The sequence below is a fragment of the Leptinotarsa decemlineata genome, unplaced genomic scaffold, assembly GCF_025532065.1.
Source record: "Leptinotarsa decemlineata unplaced genomic scaffold, Ldec_3_MD MMD2_tig00001393_RagTag_RagTag, whole genome shotgun sequence".
Lineage (NCBI taxonomy): Eukaryota > Metazoa > Arthropoda > Insecta > Coleoptera > Chrysomelidae > Leptinotarsa > Leptinotarsa decemlineata.
The window spans coordinates 6,996,828-7,018,353 of record NW_027412562.1 but is presented as its reverse complement, the minus strand read 5'-3'; the positions used below and the strand labels follow the sequence as shown (position 1 = coordinate 7,018,353).

The 21,526-nt window shown below is 33.7% G+C and overlaps 1 protein-coding gene across 3 annotated transcripts in view; it reads right to left on the bottom strand.

Annotated features, from left to right (window-relative positions):
- LOC111509749 (cGMP-dependent protein kinase for) overlaps window positions 1-21,526 on the bottom strand; it is a 509,933-nt gene that overhangs the window by 463,855 nt on the left and 24,552 nt on the right. The window contains exon 1 of one of the 3 annotated variants that reach the window (XM_074175925.1): window positions 17,453-17,655. The exons of the other annotated variants lie outside the window; for them this stretch is intronic. The gene's annotated coding sequence lies outside the window, so the exon portion shown is untranslated. Of the gene's footprint in view, window positions 1-17,452; window positions 17,656-21,526 lie in introns of those variants that run through there. 3 annotated transcript variants of the gene reach the window in all.

Sequence of the window (21,526 nt, the reverse complement as noted above, 5' to 3'; positions counted from 1 at the left end):
AAAGAGTATATTTTTGATTCGATGTGTGACACGTGGTCATATTCTCTTACGTTTGCCTCCATACTATTGTGTGTTCAATCCAATTGAAATAGTTTGGACCACAATGAAAAAAAGCTTGCGGAAATGTAATCAGTCACCGACTTTGAATGCTGTAGTGCTTGACAATATAAGGCGAGTGGTGAATGAAGTAGGTAATAGTGATGTGTGGAAGAACTGTGTGGCCCACGTTATAAAAGAAGAGAACAAATATTATGTGCAAAGTTCCATAAATCCCATCGTTATTCAACCCGATGATGATTCCACCTCATCCGAATATAGCGAAGAAGAATTTTGATTTTTCTAGCAATTTTGTTGGCTTCTATTATTTTGTAAATATATGTTTGACGAGAATTCGGTGTGATTATATGTGTTTTCATTGTGGAATTGAAAGTGAGGTCTGCGATGCAAAATATTATGGACAGACAAAAAGATCTATTAAAATAAGATATAAGGAACACTTAGCACACTCACAATAAGGAAGACCATAAAAAATTTGCAGTCGCCCAACATATTTCGCAACAGTTCATTAAGATTAGTTTGACAAGTTAACAACAACGGACATTTAGATGTCTATGAGAATTTAGAAATTAGTAAACATAATATTATGAATAACGATGGTGGACCAATATCTAATAGTATACTATACAGGGTCTTTCACGACGAGCGTTCGTTAGAAATATATGGAGAACGATTCAAAATAAAAACTTGAAATTTTGTGGTAGTGGGTTTTACAAAATGGCCTTCTCAACTAAAATATTTTCAACTTCCGATCTCTTTCCGTTAAACCGGAAGTTGTGGGCAACTTCCTCATTTCAAATGGAACACCCTGTATTTTATTACATTTTTGAATTTCTCAGCACATTTTAGGCCCACTTTGTATAACAATGCCTATACCCAAATTTGTTAGTTTTTGAGAAAAAATCATAACTCATAGATAGTAACAGTTGAAAATTTGAAATTGCACAGAATCACATCTTCAGCATCAAAGCATGAACAGGTCCATCGAATTTTCGAAAATAATTTACAGGGTGGTCGAAATTTCCACCTAAAACATAACATCGAGAAAACTGATGAAACACGATTTTTTCAAATGGAAACCATACACTATTCTATTATTTTTGGATACTACCAAAAAAAGATATCAAATTCATGAAGAATGTCCTATACCCAAAATACAGAAGACTTTTTGTCCAATAGATTCTCCACCAAAGTAATCGTTTCATTCGGAGGGATACTGGGAAATAGATTATTTACATCGAATGAAATCAATTTGGCATTATCCGGGAGTGTAATATCTTGAATTTCATTGATCAAATGGTATGAATTCCTCAAACTGAATTTTGATTTGAAATTGGTGTGGTTTTGAATAATTGCAATGAGTTTTTCGGATATTTTAACTGAAGGAGCTGTGACGAAAGAAACTACCGGTCTTATCGGGTAGTTATCTTTGTGTAATTTAACCAATGGGTTCAGTGGTTGTGGGTTCATGACTAACGATCGGAATCTTTCCTTTTCATCCATGACACAATGAATATTTTTCAAAGTTTCCTTGACTTCTTTCTGATATAAATGGGTGGGGTCGTTTCTGAGACTATCGTACATGCCAGCATTTAGAAAGTCTAAAGCCTTCTCCACATATTCTTCTTTTTCCATGGCTATGACCGTTTTTCCTTTATCAGGTCGCGTAAAAACAATGTTATCTACTGCCGATTTCTCTTTTATGGATTTCACTAGTTTCAATTCCGAATTGAACCTACCTTCATGCATCTTTTCAGATTTAAAAATTCCTGCAGCAATATGTTTATTGGCGTAGCACGTCCCCACCAACGCGATATCTGTATCAATTCCTAAAACTTCTAAATTTGTCGAATTTATGTTGGTTTAATATTGTAATTGGGACCTTTTTCTAATAGATGAGTTTCCTGTTCTGTGAAACTTATGTTCGTGAGATTGACAAATTTGTCAAAGAACATATGTTGTGAAAATAGTTCACTGTGTTTGTCCTTTTTCTTTTTCTTCTTCTTCGGTGGCTTGCTCCGACTTAAAACATCTAATTTTTTTCTCTGGGTTAAAAACTTCTTATGTATAATACCATTAACTTTATCACGAATATCCGAGTCTAGGACTTGAAATTCAATGTAGTGGAGTTTACCCAACAGTTGTGTGTGAACTACTTTAAGATAGATGCTAGCAACGTCTCTTTTGCTGTACTATATCTTTCTCTCCATTTTTATGAAGAAGCTATTGTATAGCGAAACACATGTCGCGGTTTTTGTAAAACTCTTATAGTGAAAATGATACAATAAACTGTATTGATTAGCTTTTTTATTGTTCAGTTTGATATTCCTCTTGAAGTTGATCACTTGGTGATCTAAACACGTGTCGCGGTGTTAAAATAACGGTTTGGTGTTGGGATGAAAACTACAGTAATATTCATTACTACTCCAAAAGTGCCAAACGGTGCATCACAAGTTGTTTGTGATGCACTGTTTCTTGTGTTCAATTCATAAACTTATAATCTATCTGACACCACAGCCTCTAGCTTTTATGATTGGCTTCTTTCCATAATTTTGAACTGAAATAATTCTCCAGATGCCAAGTACCTACTCTAAGTAACCAAATTCAAGGTTCTTGTCTCCACCAACCTCGAACCAATAGCTCGAAGAGGTTTCCTTCCTCCCGTTTTTCTGTGTCTGCCTTGGTGGCTTTTCATTCAAAACGAGTTCGGTTCAAATTATTCCATAATTAAATATCGCCCGTTCGATCAGAGCAATTATCTGGTGAAGTGACCACTGACGAATCATTTTGCTTCTACATTAATTAAACATCGAAAAGGAACATGATGCGAATTTAAAATTTATTGCTAGGCGTACCGTGCACACTTTATCACCGATTTCACCGAAGTCGTTGTCAAATTAAACCGAAAATACCTATCAAGCGGACAGCGATAAGTTATGTGATCTCGGTTATGATTTATATTGCGTTCAAAAAAACTCATTAATACTGTAATATTGTAAAAAACCCAACAGTACATCCTTCTATACTGTGTTTTCTTATAGTAATATTTTTTTCAAATAAGCTTAAAACAATAACGAACGAAAAATACTATTATTATTGTGAATACAGCGACGGGCGCTTGATATAAAAAACTATGGCACAAAACTTATTTGAAAGAAATTTAACTTTTTACCTCGATGTTCTATAAAAGCGTGTTTTTTAGTTTTTTAAACTTTATTTATTTTTCATTTTTAGTTTCATATGCTATAAAAGCGTGTTTTTTTTAAACTATATTTATTTTATCTAAACTTTGGATGAATCAGCCGTATATTGTTTAGAAAAATGACCATTGATATTTTCCGATTCCAAAGAGGGAGCCTGAAAATCAGCTACCAAACCCAAGGCAGCAGGCGCGCAAAGGAGGGTTAAGAATAACGCAGCAGGCGCGCGTGTTAATAAAAAACTACTTTTTCCAAATGAAAAAATACATGAAAAGTGAGTTCGAATTATATCAAGGAAATTACGTACAGCGCCATCTGCCCGCGAATAGATCAAACGATTATATGTCGATAATTCTGTCAAATACAGATCCCAAGCTTGAGAGTTACAAGCAAACAAACAAACAAACAAACATACATACATACATATATACAAACATGCATACATACATACAGGTGAAGCTAATTAAAACGAGTTCAAATGTAATAAATGCTCATTACATTCATTACATTCATTACATTCAAGTTTCGTGATTTCGTTATGATTTTCTACATCATGTATAAGCGGAATTAAAATACTTTACCGGGTCCATCCTTAATTTGCATCGCAAACAAAATATGTTATGAGCCTTCAAGTCGTTTTGTACCTGCAGTGGCGTGCTTTAGGATATGAATAAAAACATTGTTGAAACTAAAAATTATGTTTACTTATTCACATACAATGAATATCGTCATAATAAGGAAACATTATAATGGGTTGTCTTCAGACAAAACCGATGAATATTCGTCGAATGTTATAATTGAAGGTTTCAGAATTTCCTCCAATTTCCACATATTGTCCTCTTCTTCCATAACATGTTCAGAGTGGGCCAAACTGGACAATTTCAAAGGGAAACTCCTGTTTTCAAACTAGATAGATGAAAGCTGATGGTTGTGTATGAGGATCAACTTTTATGACAAACTCAATGAAGAGCGTGTTTTTCGAAAATGTGCATTTTCGAAAAGCTGTAACTTTTTTTCTGTCAATGTAGCACACTTGATGTTTCAGATACAGGGCTTTTAGCTTTTTCCATGTAGACTTTGAAACGCACACTTTGATCAAGTAAGCTTTGGACGACGCGGCGATAAAACAGAAATAAATTGTTCAGTAGTAGCTAACAAATGTTGAGGAAGTTATTCACAGCAGTAATTAAAACGCATAGTTTCAATAAAACTGGTAACAATTTATACTATACTTATTATTAATAAATGAAACTTCAACAATAATAATAATAACGATAAAGAACAAACAATGGAATATATTTCTTCAGAGAAGGTGTTCGAAATGTCTACCAGCTTTCCTTACACACAGGCGACACCTTTTCTGAACGTTTTTTTGCCGAAATAATTAGTTCCATAGGAGCGAGAGATGCAAAACTTTGCATTATTGCCGCCTCCAATTAGTATCTGGAATTGGTAGGCAATTTAAAAATAACATCGTTCAACCTTCACCAGAGGTAAACGTTCATAGGCGTTAGGCCCGGTGACCTAGACTGCCAACGGTTGGGTACTCCAATCATTATCAAAATTTGCAGCCAAAAAATTGATGACAATTGCAGTGTTGTGAGGCAAAGCCTCGTCTTCTTAAAGATTTATTTTTCTGAGCTCCATTTGTGGCAAGTCTACAGAGGAGATGGATGTCGAGCTTACGACTCCAACTGATCTCCCTGTAAATTTAGATCAGGAGCGAGAGCTTCTCAACTATCCAACTCCTGATCCAATAACTGAACCTGAATAAAAAGGTTTGGTCGTGCAGCCAGGAAACGACTGAGTCGTCTCACAAACCTCCCATGAGCAGGCTAGCAAACGTTTGCGCTCAAGTGATGATTCACCAAAACCGAAAGGCAAAAAAGCCCTGAACGGTTGAATCTTTGAGTCTAAGGCATCGTCAAGTGTAGCTGACGTGCAAAAACCCTTGTATGGGAAGTTGTCGCGGGTATCGAGGTGGGACTCTTGCACCTTGAATCTAAGGCATCGTCAGGTGTAGCTGACGTGCAAAAACCCTTGTATGGGAAGTTGTCGCGGGTATCGAGATGGGACTCTTGCACCTTGAATCTAAGGCAACATCAGGTGTAGCTGACGTGCAAAAACCCTTGTATGGGAAGTTGTCGCGGGTATCAAGGTGTGAATCTTGCACCTTGACTATTCGACTACCTCATTAACGATGAAACAGCAGAGCATATACTTTGTGCCTGCCCCGCTGGGGACCGAATCAGGTTTTTACAGTTTGGCAGAGCCGTACTCTTACCATTTGATCTGAAAGACCACTCACCATACAAACTAATTGGCTTCGTTAAAGAGCTGGGTTTATTTGACTTCCTTGACTTCTCTGTCCCACAATAGAATGAGGATTTTATTTTGCCCAAGTATAAGAATTGTAGCGGTTGAAAATGCCGGCACTGCTCACATAAGCTTCGGCTGTCCAAATACAATTGAACAAAAAATCATGCACTTGGTTACAATTTTCCAGGAACCACTGGCAAAAAGCCATGCGGCGTTCAAAATCTCCTGGTCTGAGTTGATGGACTCTTCTGGTTCTGTATGGCTTGAATTTGTGTTTTCAAAGTCTTCCTAACGTTAGTTCTTGGTAAGCTAGTTGATATTTTCAAATTTCGCGTTGACGTTTTGGGACTATTCTCAACGGCTCCTAAAACGACTATTTCTTCCAACTCCTCATCCCTATTTGATTCATATAATTTTAGCGTTTTCTTTTCAAATTGACCACCATCAATTAGGTGGTGTCAGAATCTTGCGATACTGTCTCTGAAAGGTTGTCTTTTCTCTTGATACTTTCGTGATACAAATTGCTTGCTTTTCTGCATTTTCCCCGGTTTATATAAAACCATATCCCATTTTTCGTAAGTCTCATACTTCATTGCGAATGTGTTGGAAAATTAAACAAAAACCACAAATTGGAAAACGTCACTACTGCTTAAATCAATATTTAACAGATACTATCGTCCAAAGCCTACTTGATTAAAGTGTGCGTTTGAAAGTCTACATGAAAAAACCTAAAAGCTCTGTATTTGAAAAATGACTCTAGCAAAACATCAGGTGTGCTACATTTTTGAAAAGGTAATTTTAAGCTCTATTGAAAAATGCAAGAATATACAGGGTGTCTTATTTCTTATTGAAATAGTTTGCTATCAATAACGATTTATATAATAATAATATATTCATTTCAAATAGGCATCCTAATATACAAAAACATTTTAAAATTGGATAGACAAAGTCACAGTCCAACTTCATAACACTAAAATATGTATGCTCGGAATTATCCAAGCATTCAATAAATAGAAAAAATAATAATGTGAATTACAAATACTAGGTATATAAGTTAATATAATATCAACGTTAATGTGGATGTTGTATCTTCAAATGACTAAGTCCTTTTTTGAATGTCATAATAGATTCACTTTGTTTTATCTCAAGCGAGAGATTAGGTTAGGTTAGGTTCCAACATTGTTGTAGTTGGCGTATATTTATTAAATCTAAAAATTAGGAGCATGCCTCTATTCTGTAGTTTTTGCAATGTAGACAAACAATTTGCATCAAGTTGTGATAGTAAAGTTGGGCAGTAATCGAAATGTGGTTGAATGATTGGTTTGAAAACTATAATGTAAGTCGTTAAACGGTAAGCAACTGTTTACACGGCCAAAGAAAAATAGTTTTTAGCAATTTTATTGCGAATATAATTTATATGTTTTTTCATATTCAGTGGTTGATCCACGATGAACCCCAAATATTTGAATTCCTCGACAATTTCAATTTTTTGATTGTAAATATTCATACTTATAGACGTTTTGTCAATTAAATTATGTTTATGTTTTATTGTTATTATCATTGCCTTCGCTTCATTGACATTGAGCTTGAGTTTATTAATGTTGAGGAATTCAGATATTCTGATCATAATATCATTAATTATATTGATAGCTGTTTGTAATTCAGATTCACTCACTGTAATCAGAGTATCATCTGCGAATAGACTGATGAATTAACATCCATTAATGAAGTTGATGTCATTAATGTACAGTACAAACAAAAGCGGGCCCAAGACGCTACCTTGAGGTACACCATTATTGACACCTTTTAGGTTTGAATATGTCCCGTTAATTTGAAAAAAATAATTTTTCACGCCATTGCGATCTACGTAAAAAGTGCTTTGGAAATAATTTTGATAAGAAAAAGGTTTCAATAACAGAAACAATGATAGATATGCGGTTTCACCATCAAGTTTGTCACAAAATGTGGCTCTCGAACACAGCCATCAGTTTTCATCTATCTAGTTTTGAAACAGAAGTTTCCCTTTAGAAGTGTCCAATTTGGCCCACTCTGTACATATATCATAGCTACCATGAGCAAATTGTTATTTTTGTAGGATTGAATAATGATACAAATAATGTACATACATAAAGTTAGTATCACCAGTTTTAAGCCACGTTTAACATAATAAAAGAATATTACGTGCTTGCTGATTAGATCTTTATAATATTGACAACAGTGCATGTCTAACGCACACTAAACATTGATCGCCTGTCCGACGAGAGAGGAGGAGCGTGCCTTCCGCTGACGTATGCTGTTACGCGTTAGGTAACGAAGCGGTTCACCCTCCCATAAGAAGTTATCACTTCAAAAAGTGTTTTTGTATAATTGCTTGTAGTTGTTTCGAAAGTATTTTTTCTTTCGTGTAATTAGATGTTCATATGAAAGTCGTTGTTTCGAAAGAGGTTTTTCTTCCAGTTTGTGTCTGAAAGTTATTTCTTTGTATGAACTACGCCTAGAGTTTGTCATGAAAATAATTGCTCTCTTCCTTCAACCTTTTGTTCAACCTTTTCTGTGATCTTCAGAAATGAAAAATAAGGTAGACATGTTCAGGTACATTCAGTCTGTAGAAAAAAGCATTTACTTTCGCTTCGGGTCATACCGTATCTACTGAGTAATAAATTGGAAACTACCATTCAAATATTATTATCTTCTCATAATTTCGAGTTTCCATAATAAACAACTTTGGTAGTTATCAACAAATTCAATGAAGTTTATTGGATATACTTGAATGTTCGCCATGAAAGAAAAGGAAAATACCTAATTTTGTATGTTGTTAATGATGTAAACATTTTACCAAAATATTAAGTTAACTGCAAAAACGATAATAATTACACTCATTTAACGATAATGTTTATGTTTTAGTGTGATCAATTATCACCCTGGGACTATTTATATAGCCTGATTGAGTTTGGAAAATCTCAATTATACAGTTTGGTAATATGCTGTTACACGGATGAGGTTGGGTTGAAACTCTCAACTCATTGAATTTTCTGTCGATAACACTGTTTTGACACTGGTTATGGCGATTATTCGTATTGCAAAAAGTTTCTATATAAATTATTATTGAATCTATTTTAATTCACAAGAGCTTTTTTAGCGTCTATCAAACTGCACGAAGTTTACTCACCTGTGAAATACATTGATTGCAACACAATGTTATTTGATCAACTGGTCAACTTTGTCCTTCTGGTCTGAAATAATAAATCTACTAGCAAGCATTGATATTGAAATATAAGAATGTAAAATGTCAATGACAATAAAATTTCGACTCTTATGTGGAACTAGCGATCCGCCCCGGCTCCACACGGATGCAAAGCTGATACTAAATATGCATGCATGAACGCATGCGATCGCTGCTAATCATAAAGCTCTTTAGAGTGAAGCGCGGCCTTCAACGCGCTGTTTTGTGCGGCTCCCGGCCGGTACCGTCGCAACCGCTATGCCCCTGCATTTTAAATATGTAATATCTTCGAAAATATTCATTTGAAGGGCCATAATTGTCCATATTGAAGACACAATGTATTTCAAGGTATATAAATAATTGGATAAGGATTAATGCTGTATTAATGTATTTCAAGGTATATACTTAATTGGATAAGGATTAATGCTGTATTGCTTAAACTCGCTTCGTAAATAAGCTATTAGTTCTCTAGAATATAAAATGGTTACTGTGAGTTATACCTCCATTAAGTTAGCAAGGCAACTTACAGTAAAATTATTGAAATATACTTTTTTAATTGTCGAATAATTGTCGAGAATTTATCGTGAAAGGAAAATAATTGTCGCGCATCTCCTTTTTTTTATAAGGGGTAGCCCTGCAAACTTAACTAGCACAGCACTTGTAGTAAAATCTTTAATATAACTGAATTATTAAAACTTTCGTTACTAGTATTTGTCGAATAATCGTCGTAACCCAATCCATATCAAAAAATTTCCTGGAACGTATTTTTTTGGAAAATATTGCGTTTTATGTGTCATACCTTGTACTATATGGATATTTTGAACCATAACGCAACACCGCAACATGCGTATTTGATTTCTTCATATATTTTTTTAAAGGATCGCCAGTGAAAAGTGCTAAAATAAATTTGTAATGTATCTACGTGGAAATTATCAATACATTTTTTTGTTTCATCAATTTTTGTAATCCTATAATCATGTCGAATATTTTTTGCAATTAGCAACCTATTGACCAATTGTATCTCTTTCGACAATCGTTTATAAATAAATAAAGATTAATCAAAAACAAAAGTATTGTTCAATTGTCGAAACAGCAGAATTAATATATCGTATGTAGGTATATTAAAGAAGAATTATGAATTTCTCCCAGCAGGCAAAGTGATCTGTTTTTCTGTTAATTATTTTTTTTACAAAAGACAACTTATTGATCAATTGTCGTATCTCTTTCAACAATTGTTTATGAATGAAAAACAATTGTCGCTGTTCAACATTTTTTTTAAATAGATGGCTCTGCTAACTTCTTATAAAGTTAGCACGATCATCCCAGTACAGGTCTGAATAATTCTCAAATGTTTTTTTATGTTGTTTTTAATATTTGTCGAGTAATTGTCGTATCTCATTCGACAATTGTTTATGAAGGAAAAACAATTGTCGCTCTTTAACTTTTTTTTAAATAGGTGGCTCTGCTAACTCTTTAATATAATCCACTTTTTCAACAGGAATACATACGACATATCAATTCTGATATTTCAACAATTCATCAATACTTTACTTTCTGAATATCTCTAGAAAAAAACTAATGAACGAATAAGATAGTTTGATTGCGGCGTTGCCTCTAGCGCAAACTATTCTAAAAATATAACGTACAGAAAAATACATTCTTTATCGTTTTCTCACACGAAGAACGTTACGGCAATTGCTCGATGAATATTAATAGCGATATTTGAGTATTATTGAGACCTGTACAGGGGTGACCCTGCTAACTTTATATCAAGTTAGCAGAGCCACCTATTTGAAAAACATAATAAAAATAAAAATTGTATAAATCAATAACTTTTTCTTTGAAGTCAAAGATTATGAAATCATCATACCCATTGAAAAATTACATTTATGTGAAAGTATGACATTTGTCAAACCCAAAGTAATCTTATACATGTTTAAGTTTCTTCGTCAATATATATGTTCAATTTATTGAACATTTTTACTGTAAGTATGATTTGTAATATTTTTTAATGGCGAAAAAACTCACAACTCAATAAATTATAGGCCCTGAAGAAGCTTCCCATTAGAAGCGAAAACTTGGCTGAGCAGAGTTTTGATTTTTGTTTTTTGACTGAGAGACCCCGTTAATTCATTTCACTATATATATATATATATATATATATATATATATATATATATAATATAATATTCACTTTTCTTCTAGGCATTCTAGAAGAGTGCCTAGAAGATGACAGCACAACCAGCTGTCGAAAGCGCTCGCAGATAAACAAATAGAAGTCATAGAGCTCCAAATCCTTTTTATAACATACCTTAATAGTAAAATACTGAAAATAAAGGAAACCAATTTATATATGTATATTTATATATATATATATATATATATATATATATATATATATATATATATATATATATATATATATATATATAAATATATATTTCTTTTGAATTTTTGAATTACTCTATCAAAAAACCCGCATCAAAATCTGTTGCGTAGTTTTGAAGATCTAAGCATACACAGGGTCGTTCGGTTAATAAGGAGTATTATTTTGAAGTGATACGCCACTTGCGAGAAACAATACGAAGAAAACGTCCGGTATTGTGATAAAACAATTCATGACTTTCGCAACACGACATTGCTCTCACTTATTCGTAATTTTTTGTCCAAAAACAACACTGTAACCATGCCTAAGCCACCTTATTCACCAGATTTGGCCCTTTGCAACTTTTTCCTATTCCCAAGATTGAAAAGACCCAAAAAAAGACAGCATTTTGCGACGATTAAGAAGATGAAAACCGAATCACTGAGAGAGCTCGTGGACGTACCAAAAGTGCATATCAGAACTGCGACGACGATTGAAAAAAACGCTGGCACAAGTGTATTATATCTGAGGAGGACTAGTACTTTGAAGGAAACAAAATGAAAATTGTTGAATGAATAAGTATTTTTTGTAAAAAATGGAAATTCGCCTCATTTTTTGAGCAGACAGCGATACTAAAGAATGAACATATATTATCATATCGCACGTAAGAACTATCATTATCAAACAGTATTGCCATATTTTTATGAGCTGGGCGGTGATGACGCGCTATATTTTCCCCTTAATACAATTTAGAACTAACCCATAATGTTCTTGCTCAGATAATTTTTCCCTTGAAAAAATTTACAATATCCATTCTAGTCCTATATCCACTCTTTTAGATCCCACTATGAATGTGTAAATTTCAAAGCATTTCCAATCCTTACCGATCAATCATTGTCACTAATTGTGTCTAATACTCATATCAAAATTCAAGAATAATATAAGTGTTGACTTAATTTCGGAATCTCATTTTGTTGTGAATATCGACACATATCTGTGATTGATTGGATCAACTTGAAAACCTGTATTAAACGAATCAAGTTTTGACGATCTGGATACGCCTTAATAACAATGAAATGCTCGACAATCCATATACGTTGATGTAATTACCAGAAAAATGTTTCGAAATTACTCCTAACCACGCCGTTACAAATTTTGGAATTTCACTGAAAAAACTGACAACAATGAAGGTGCAGTAAACTGACATTGTTGAAATTTTTTTAACCGATTACGTGAATTTTACTCGCATTGCTAAAACGTCACCATAATGAAACCGAAAGGAATTTAATGCAATGTTTGCACTTCACTCAACATTGAATCTGAGATGAGATGCAGTTACAGAGCCTTAAAATTGAAAAACTTGAAGACAGAAGCACCGATATGTATAAGCTGTATAGGGTGTTTTTTTTATTGTCATTAATTTCAGGTGGTCCTAACTTACTTCGTTTAGGAGTACCTAACTCAAATAATTTCGCTGATTTTAATTTCAACCTGTCTTACAAGAAACGAGGTTTTTCTTCATGTTAGAATGTTGCTCGTTTTCAGCCTCTTTCCAAAGGAAAAACTACATACCATAGACCAGTCGCTTTGCTATCAGTTATATCAAAAATCATGGAGAAACCCGTGAATGGTTCTTCAGCTTCTGGAAAAAACGTTTCCTGCATGTAACCTTCGATTGATGTCTCTCAAAATACTTTTATCATCAACACTGGTGTTCCCGGGGATCCACATTGTCTCCAACCCTCTTTATATTGTATATCAACGACTTATTGTAAAAAACCAATCCAATACAGAGTGTAAAATAAGTACGTTAAAATATTCAAGTGACGTATTCCTGAGACAATTTTAAGAAAAAAAGTCTATATGAACTTGTGTCCGAAAATGCTTTGTTTCGGAGATTCGAAATTGAATTGAAATTGAATTTTTTATTCGCTTTTTGAAAATAACTCTTGCAAAAAGTAAGTTATATGCACGAAATTCGGTACCCGGGGTTTTTTGACGTGGGAAATCATAATTTCATATTAATTTTTATGTAACATCTAGGGGGCGCTGCGTATGCTGTCATTATTTATTTCAAATTGCCCTAACTTTTTTGACAGTAAACTTTTGGTACTTTTCATGAAAAACCTAATTCCCACAGTTTTTCCAAGCAAAAAAGGTACACCTCCTCAACAACGCTGGAAGTGATCGTTTTCGAGATATTTACAATTTTCTATATCGATGCATATTATTTTATAGCCAAATTTGATTTCAATAATTTTTGTGATTCTCCGCTTGCAAATTAAGTTAATTAAATCGAGTAGGCTATGAAAGTTCATTTATAAAAATTGAAGTTCGCTGTCACATTTTCAACTATCAATTGACAAATTCACAGTTTGGAGTTTATAAAGTGATTTTTTGGTACCATGCTGGACTTCACGAATGCTGAAATGGCTGATATGGTTTTTGCATACGGCTATGCTGACGAAAATTCAAGCGAGGCCAGACGCATCTATCAGGAAATGTATCCTCAACGCGTGACTCCTTGTGCAGCGACATTTGCGAATCTTTTCCGGCGACTTTCCGAATCTGTAAGTTTTGAAACAAATTCTGCAGTAGGACGGCCACGGACTACACGAAATTAGTGAACATCCAAAGACAAGTACAAGAAAAATTAGTCAAACTTTAAATGTGAGTCACATGACAGTTTACAGAATTTTAAAGGAACAGCAATTATATCCTTATCATATTCAGCGTGTCCAGGTACTTTACGCTATATGTGATTTCCAACCACGTATCGAATTTGCTCAATGGCTTCAAAGAAAAGTCGAACAACATCCGCAAATTTTATCGAAAATCCTCTTCACATATAAGGCTAATTGTCCAAGAAATGGTATCATGAACCTCCATAACAACCACACCTGGGCGGAAGATAACCCTCATGCGATAACGCAAACTCATTCACAAGACAGATTCTCTTTTAATGTATGGGTAGGCATAATTGGGGATTATTTAATTGGGCCCTATTTTCTCCCCTTACGTTTGAATGTAGATGCTTACCTACATTTTTTGGACCACGAGCTTCCCCAACTTATGGAAGATGTTCCCATTGGTGTCCGAAATCATTGGATAATTGGATAATTTTTACTAACCGAGTTTTATGATTGGTTGAAGAGTCATAAAATTTAATTTGAAGTCATGTTACGGTGACGAATAGAATGCGAGGATGGTTTTAGCCGTCGTGTCGTCAATATTCAGTTCAGTGGCGGGACTCTGATAAGTAGAAATGTATTTTAGAATCGAAATGTGACGTCAAAGTCGAAATCTCGGTACTATGATGTCAATTTCTAAAGTAATCCCCCTTCCCCGTCAACGCCGATAGAATCGCTTCCAAACGAAATTCTAGAGCTTGCGAATTCTATGCTCGTATGTGTGACAGAAAGAGATAAGTAATAAATGAAGGATATAGGCAGATAGACTGTGGTATAGGTTATGGTGTGTCATAACATAACTCAATTATTCAAAAAGTTAGTACCTAATAAGTTTTCATCATTATTTTAATGAAATGGAAAAGAAAAATAAAATGCGAGTGACTCAAGATCACTGGCGAGTTTTTTTAGATTTCGCCGAAACTCACTCCGAAGTAGTCACCAACAAGTTCAGTTCCCATTTACAAGGAAAACAAAAAAATAAATTACTTTGGGAATGGCTGGCACTAAAATTAAATAGTTTAGGACAGGGCAAACGGTCTGTGGAAGAATGGAAAAAAACGCTGGCAGACTGGAAATCCAAAACAAAACTAAAAAGCAGTAAAAATGCCAAAAATTTAATTCAAACTGGTGGAGGGCCTTCATGTGTGGTACCGCTGACCTCTTTTGAAGAGAGATTACTGTCTCTCATGGGAAGAACTGGAACATTGGGGGACGGATCTGTGGCAGAGAAAGGTATGATACCACCAATATATAACTCTGAAATATAGGTAATAATTTTTTTTAGGAATCAAAAGGAAATTTTCTGAACCATTGGATAAACCTGGGAGTGCCAAAATAGATTTCTACCATCACATTTTAGAAACGAATTGAAGCGATTTTAATTCGATAATTCTATTCATCAGAGTCCGAATGCAGTAACTGATCGCAATTTGAGTGTTGAAATTCGATATTGGTGCAGTTATAATTACTTAAATTTTTGTTATCTGTTTAAAATGTGGCGTCCTTGGACAAGTACTGATAGTAATAACGAATGTGATAATAACGCAGACTTTTTCCAGTGTAGTGGTTCCAATAGCGATGGTGAACAATGCGAAAAAGAGATACCAGTGAATGACATGTATTTGAATATTGAAACACAGAGAGTATGTTTCAATATATAAGAATCGACATCTCAATTTTGGTTTCGAGGAAAACAAGCTAGTACAAGCAACATCAGATCTGACCGAAATTCCTTTCTCAACTCTACGTAAAATAATCAAAAACATACCTTATGAACGCAAGACGCGATGTAATAAAGGATTACCAAATCCTTTACATGTTCATCTAATAAAATCGTTAAAAAAACAACATACGACTGTTACAAAAGCAATGAGATTCCTACAACTGAAATCATGTGGGAGAAATTGAATACTTTCGGCCATAACGTGAACTGCTGTGAAGAAGAATAGTGAAATAGCGTAAAAAATATTTAGAACAAGTAATTGAATATAGACAAGAATAACAGAAAATTTTCTATTTGGATGAAACTTGGTATGACACTCACGATACAGTTACGAAAGGGTGGACTGATGGTTCGAGAATGGGTACGCCTAACATACCTGCAAATAAAGGATCGCGACTAATTATTGTGCATTGCGGAGGGAATAAAGGATGGGTTCCGAATTATTTGAAATTATGTGGAAAAAAACTGCAGGACTACAATGTTGACTATCATAAGAACATGGAAGCCAATATTTTCGAGGAATGGTTTGAAAACACATTGATCCCAAATATGGATGCGAATAGTATAATAGTTCTTGACGACGCTTCCTATCATTCGTGACAGCTCATCAAAGTACCGAATAAAAATTCGAGAAAAGATGAAATACAAAGTTTTTCAATGGATAACAATTTGTAATTTGAAGATTACTATATCAAAAAACCAACTACTCGAAGTTTTACAGACAAAAACATTTGAAAAAGTGTATTCCCTTGAGAGTATTGCTAAAAAGTATGAAAATTGAAACAAAGCATCAGGCGTAAAAATAATTTTCCAAAATTTGATAAGAAGGTAATAGTACTAATTAAAGAAGAAGTATCTGATATTACCGAAGAAGACTGGCAGAAAAGGATTAAAAAAGTAATTTTAATTGAAAAAGACTATATAGAGATTGAACACTTCCATATTATAATTGGAAAAGAATTTATTATTATTTGAATGACGACAGTGATAGTGAAACAGAGAATGTGGAAGAGGAATTATCAGAAGCTTTCGAAGAACGTTAGATCGATTATATATATATATATATATACATACATATATATATATATATTATATATATATATATATATATATATATATATATATATATATATATGGAACCAACAAATAATGGGGCTAAGCAGCAAATGAAAGAGTACTCTTTAAAGTTTGTCCAAGCTTTCGGAAATTTAATAAATTGTTTCCATCATCAGGGATGAACTTTTTGAGGATGTTTCATACGATGGTTATGTAAAATATTGGACACAACATGATGGATGAACATTGATACAATACATTTATAAAACTGGTTAAAGGATGTCTAATATTGGATAAAATATTTGTGAAAAACGTTACAGTTTAAAATTAATTTGAAGGAAGAATAATGTCACATGTCGAAATTTCACAAAACATTAATTATTTATTAAATTAATCAATTAATTAATTAATTAATTAATTAATATATACGTATATATATATATATATATATATATATATATATATATATATATATATATATATATATATATATATAATATATAATAGCCTTCAGCTGAGAATATTTCAGTGAATAATCTTTACAAATACTACTTCACTTTTACATTTTCTCCGATTCATCATTGGACATTTATGCCAATTATTTTAAACTCAGACTTAGTTATTTTTCAGCAATACCAGTCAAGCAACCAGCAATTGAAAAAAGCACTAGTTCTACGGACTCTTTATTAGTTGTTGCTAAAGCTAAATAACAAAATTTTTCGTCATAAAATAAATTTTTATCGATAAGTTCGTGTGAAAAACTGACTAATTTCAGAGCCGCACTGTAAATTGACCATTAATTTTGGAATAGAAACATACTTAGGAAGCACATCGTATTGTTAGTACCATTATCCACAATTCCAAAAATGCGCTGATACCACAATCACAAAACAACCATCACAGCACTAACGGAACGTCAAGAAATCAAAAACGTCATGAAATCAATTTATATCCGACATGGTTCGTCGCGTACCTGAAACTGATGGTCACCACGATTGATACGTGTATTGCCGGTGATTTTTAAATTACTGCTCGCTTAACACAAAACGGTTCATTGCAAAAGTGAACTTGATCTCCCCCGATTACATGAATCGGTTGACAGAGGCCAAAGCTCTAGCCCAAACTGAACTTTGGTGTTATCTCTCAAGGATTTATTTGTTTGTATCATGTTTGGTTCTTGGCAGATGATTTGTTGAAGATAAGTGTCTATAAATTCAGGGCGAAGCACGAAAGTTCTTTATTAAAGTGGTTTGAATATTCTATGGAGCTATGACAGTTGTGTTTTACAAAGTTTAACTATAATATTGGTTGTGTGAAAGCTATTCTTCGAGTTTTTTGGCCGTGATCTACAGGTTTTTATTCCTGTCGTTTCGTCTACCACTGCGGGAAACATTTTCAAAGGCGATGTAGTAATGGTTGCAGTACCCGAATTGGTGCTCTCGTTGTTACCATCGCATTTACTACGAAGCTAGTATTTGAGTCTAGTTCTATATTATTACTAGTTGTTGCCCGCAGCTTCGCCCGAGTAGAATCTGGTTTGTCACATTAAGTTTCGTGACTGACGAAATTCAATACAATATTTGAACCCCAATTGTTCCCCCTTGGAGATGGAAATTCCTGATTCCCTTTCTTGATGCTTATTTACGCTATACAAAGAACCTACCTGCATATTTCAAGATTCTAGGTTCAGTAGCTTCGGCTGTACGTTAATATACGAACGGGAAACAGCTAGTAATTTATATTTTTACTTTAAAATACAGTAACTGAAAAAATGCCAACTGCACTAAGTGATGAATAGCTTCGAGAATCGAATTATGTTACCTATGAAGAAATTCGCAAAACTAATACAACGTCAACGACGTCTGCCGGGTTGGAGTCGCCTTCTTGGCGATGGAGCTTCATTGTTTAGACCGCCCCTCTACCCCCGCGCATCATCCCCCATCTTCTTACAGTAGACGCGAAGCGTAATGGGTTACTGAGTTGCGTCAAGTTAATCTTATCGTGATAACTTTCAAACGATTCGTCTAAATTAATTAGTGTAAAAGACAAAGTTTATCTACATTAAATACTTAAAACGACAATTGTATCAATTTTTATAAAAATTTGGCAGATATTCTAAAATGTGCAATGTAAAAAAAGTATCCAATTCAATTGTCTGATCGTTTTTATTGCTCACAATATTGGTTTCATGTCGTGATTCTCTAAGACTTTCCCAATCCGGTCTGTAACATTTTTAACACGGGAAATGTTGACCATTGGTCAACATTGGTCCATTTTTCAAATGGAACACCCCGTATATAATATCATATTATGATTCATTATCACTTTGTCAACAAATTCATATACTATTTCCCTATACCTATCTATTACCGTTTAGAAGATATAAATTAATTTCGATATTTTTTTTACCAAACATGAACTTTTATAAATGCTGATAATCTTGAACTCTCTTGCACTAAAACGATCAATTTGAAATGGAGTGGAGTGATACTATGAGGATACTATGCAGATACTTTGATCTCATGAAAAAATGAGTGGAACTCAATTTTTTTACATGTGACACCCTGTATATTTCAACATTTTTGAGCTCTACATCCAATTTTAGATAATACTATTTCCATTTTGAACCGTTTTCGAGATAAACTGTTTCAAACGGAAATTGACATGGTTTTCTTGTTCATCACTCATTTTTGTAAAACAGATTTCGTTTGATGTTTCTCAATTAGTCACAGATAATACAATGAAAAGATAATTATTAAAATACACTTCAACCATCGAATGAAACTTCTCTTCAAACAATAGTTTTATTAACGCTGAAACACGAACTGAAAATAATAAACCCATAAATTAATGAGTTAATTTAATCGTCAGTGTATTTCAGAATATGTTCAAACACATCTCCACCTCTACTTAAACAAACATGTAATCTCTTCAAAAGATTGTCATGTGTAGCGCTTCTGATCAAGTCTGGAGTCAAACTATTGAAAGCAGTTGTAATTCTCGATTTCATATCTTCCACTGTTGTTATTGGAGTAGAGTAAACCATATTTTTAATGAAACCCCACACGAAATAATCCAATGGATTGCCATCTGGTGTTCTAGGAGGCCAACGAAAAGGTCCATTATTACCAATCCATCTGTCTTCGAATATTTCGGTTAAAGCTTCGCTAACTGAATGAGAATTATGGGGTGGAGCACCATCCATTCGGTACCATACACGTTCTCTTCCTGGTCTATTATTTAAAATCATTTGAATTCCATTCCTCAGTAAATCTTCATATTTTGATGCATTCAAATTATCATCATAAAACTGGATATAAAAAATTGACTCATTCTTTATGGCACAAAATACATTGAATTGCCATCTTTCTTGAAAATCCCTTTGGCGGACAACATGGGGATTTTCTGGCTCCCAATAATGACTGTTGTGTCTATTGAAAACTCCATTTTTTGTGAACTTGGCCTCATCTGTCCATATGATATTGTCAAGGAAATGTTCATCCTCTTGAGTCTTGACAAGTAACCATTCAAAGAATTCCACTCTACGAGGTAAATCGGTCTCTTTCAAATGTTGGACACAGTAGAACTTATAGGGATGCCATTTATGCTTATTAAGAATTCGACAAATTGTCACGTAGGGTATACCTATCTCCCTTTCAGCCTCGTGCAGAGAAGCATTTGGAAATGCATGAAAGTATCCCAAAACTGTTATACCATTGTCATCATCATCCACTTTAGTCTTCTTACGAATGATTTTTGGACGGAAGGTTCCATTCAACCTACAGTTTTTTAGTAGTCGATTTATCACATTATTATTCGGCTTCGGAAGTTGTGGATATCTTTCATGAAATACTACTTGCAATTCTATTGCATTCAACATAAATTATTAATAAATTCAAGAAATCTTCATTACTGTAACCTAATCTTGACATTATTCTATTATAATTGGTAGCTATCACAATCAGTCAAAACCACCAACGAAAGTCTGACGTTAAATAATTGGTTTATTTATTTTTCCAAAGCACACTATTAAAAAATATGAATGTGTACTGTTGTACGTTAGAGACCAATACCTCAATGTATAAAAATTATAACTTTTTCTAAGGTAGGTACATACCAATTTCGAATTGACTGATCTGAGACAGTTAAAAAACTGAATCAAAAAGAAATATTACTAAGTATAAAAAAAATGTTCAATATCCAAAATAAGTGATGAATTCAAAAAAACGAGCAAGAAAACCACGTCAGTTTCCGTTTGAAACAGTTTATCTCGAAAACGGTTCATAATAGAAATAGTATTATCTGAACAAAGTTAATCTAAAATTGGATGTAGAGCTCAAAAATGTTGGAATATACAGGGTGTTCCATTTGAAAAAATTGAGTTCCACTCATTTTTTCATGAGATCAAAGTATCTGACTCGGAGTGAAGATGCTCATAGTATCACTCCACTCCATTTCAAATTTGATCGTTTTAGTACAAGAGAGTTCAAGATTATCAGCATTTATAAAAGTTCATGTTTGGTAAAAAAAATATCGAAATTAATTTATATCTTCTAAACGGTAATAGATAGGTATAGGGAAATAGTATATGAATTTGTTGACAAAGTGATAATGAATCATAACATGATATTATATACGGGGTGTTCCATTTGAAAGTAGTAGAAGCCACTACTTTATAGTAGAAGCGACAACGCCGCTTCGTCTACAATATTTTAGGCGTGTAGGTCATATTGACTTATGCATACTGTGGAATTTTCAGGTTGATCCGTTGAATAGTTTGCCAGAAACGGCTAATTAACGCTCATCATGAAAAGCCCTGTATATCCCTAGTCCTACAATAAAAGTTATTTTCGTTTTCCTATGTGAAACATAAAGTAAATTGAAAATGTATTT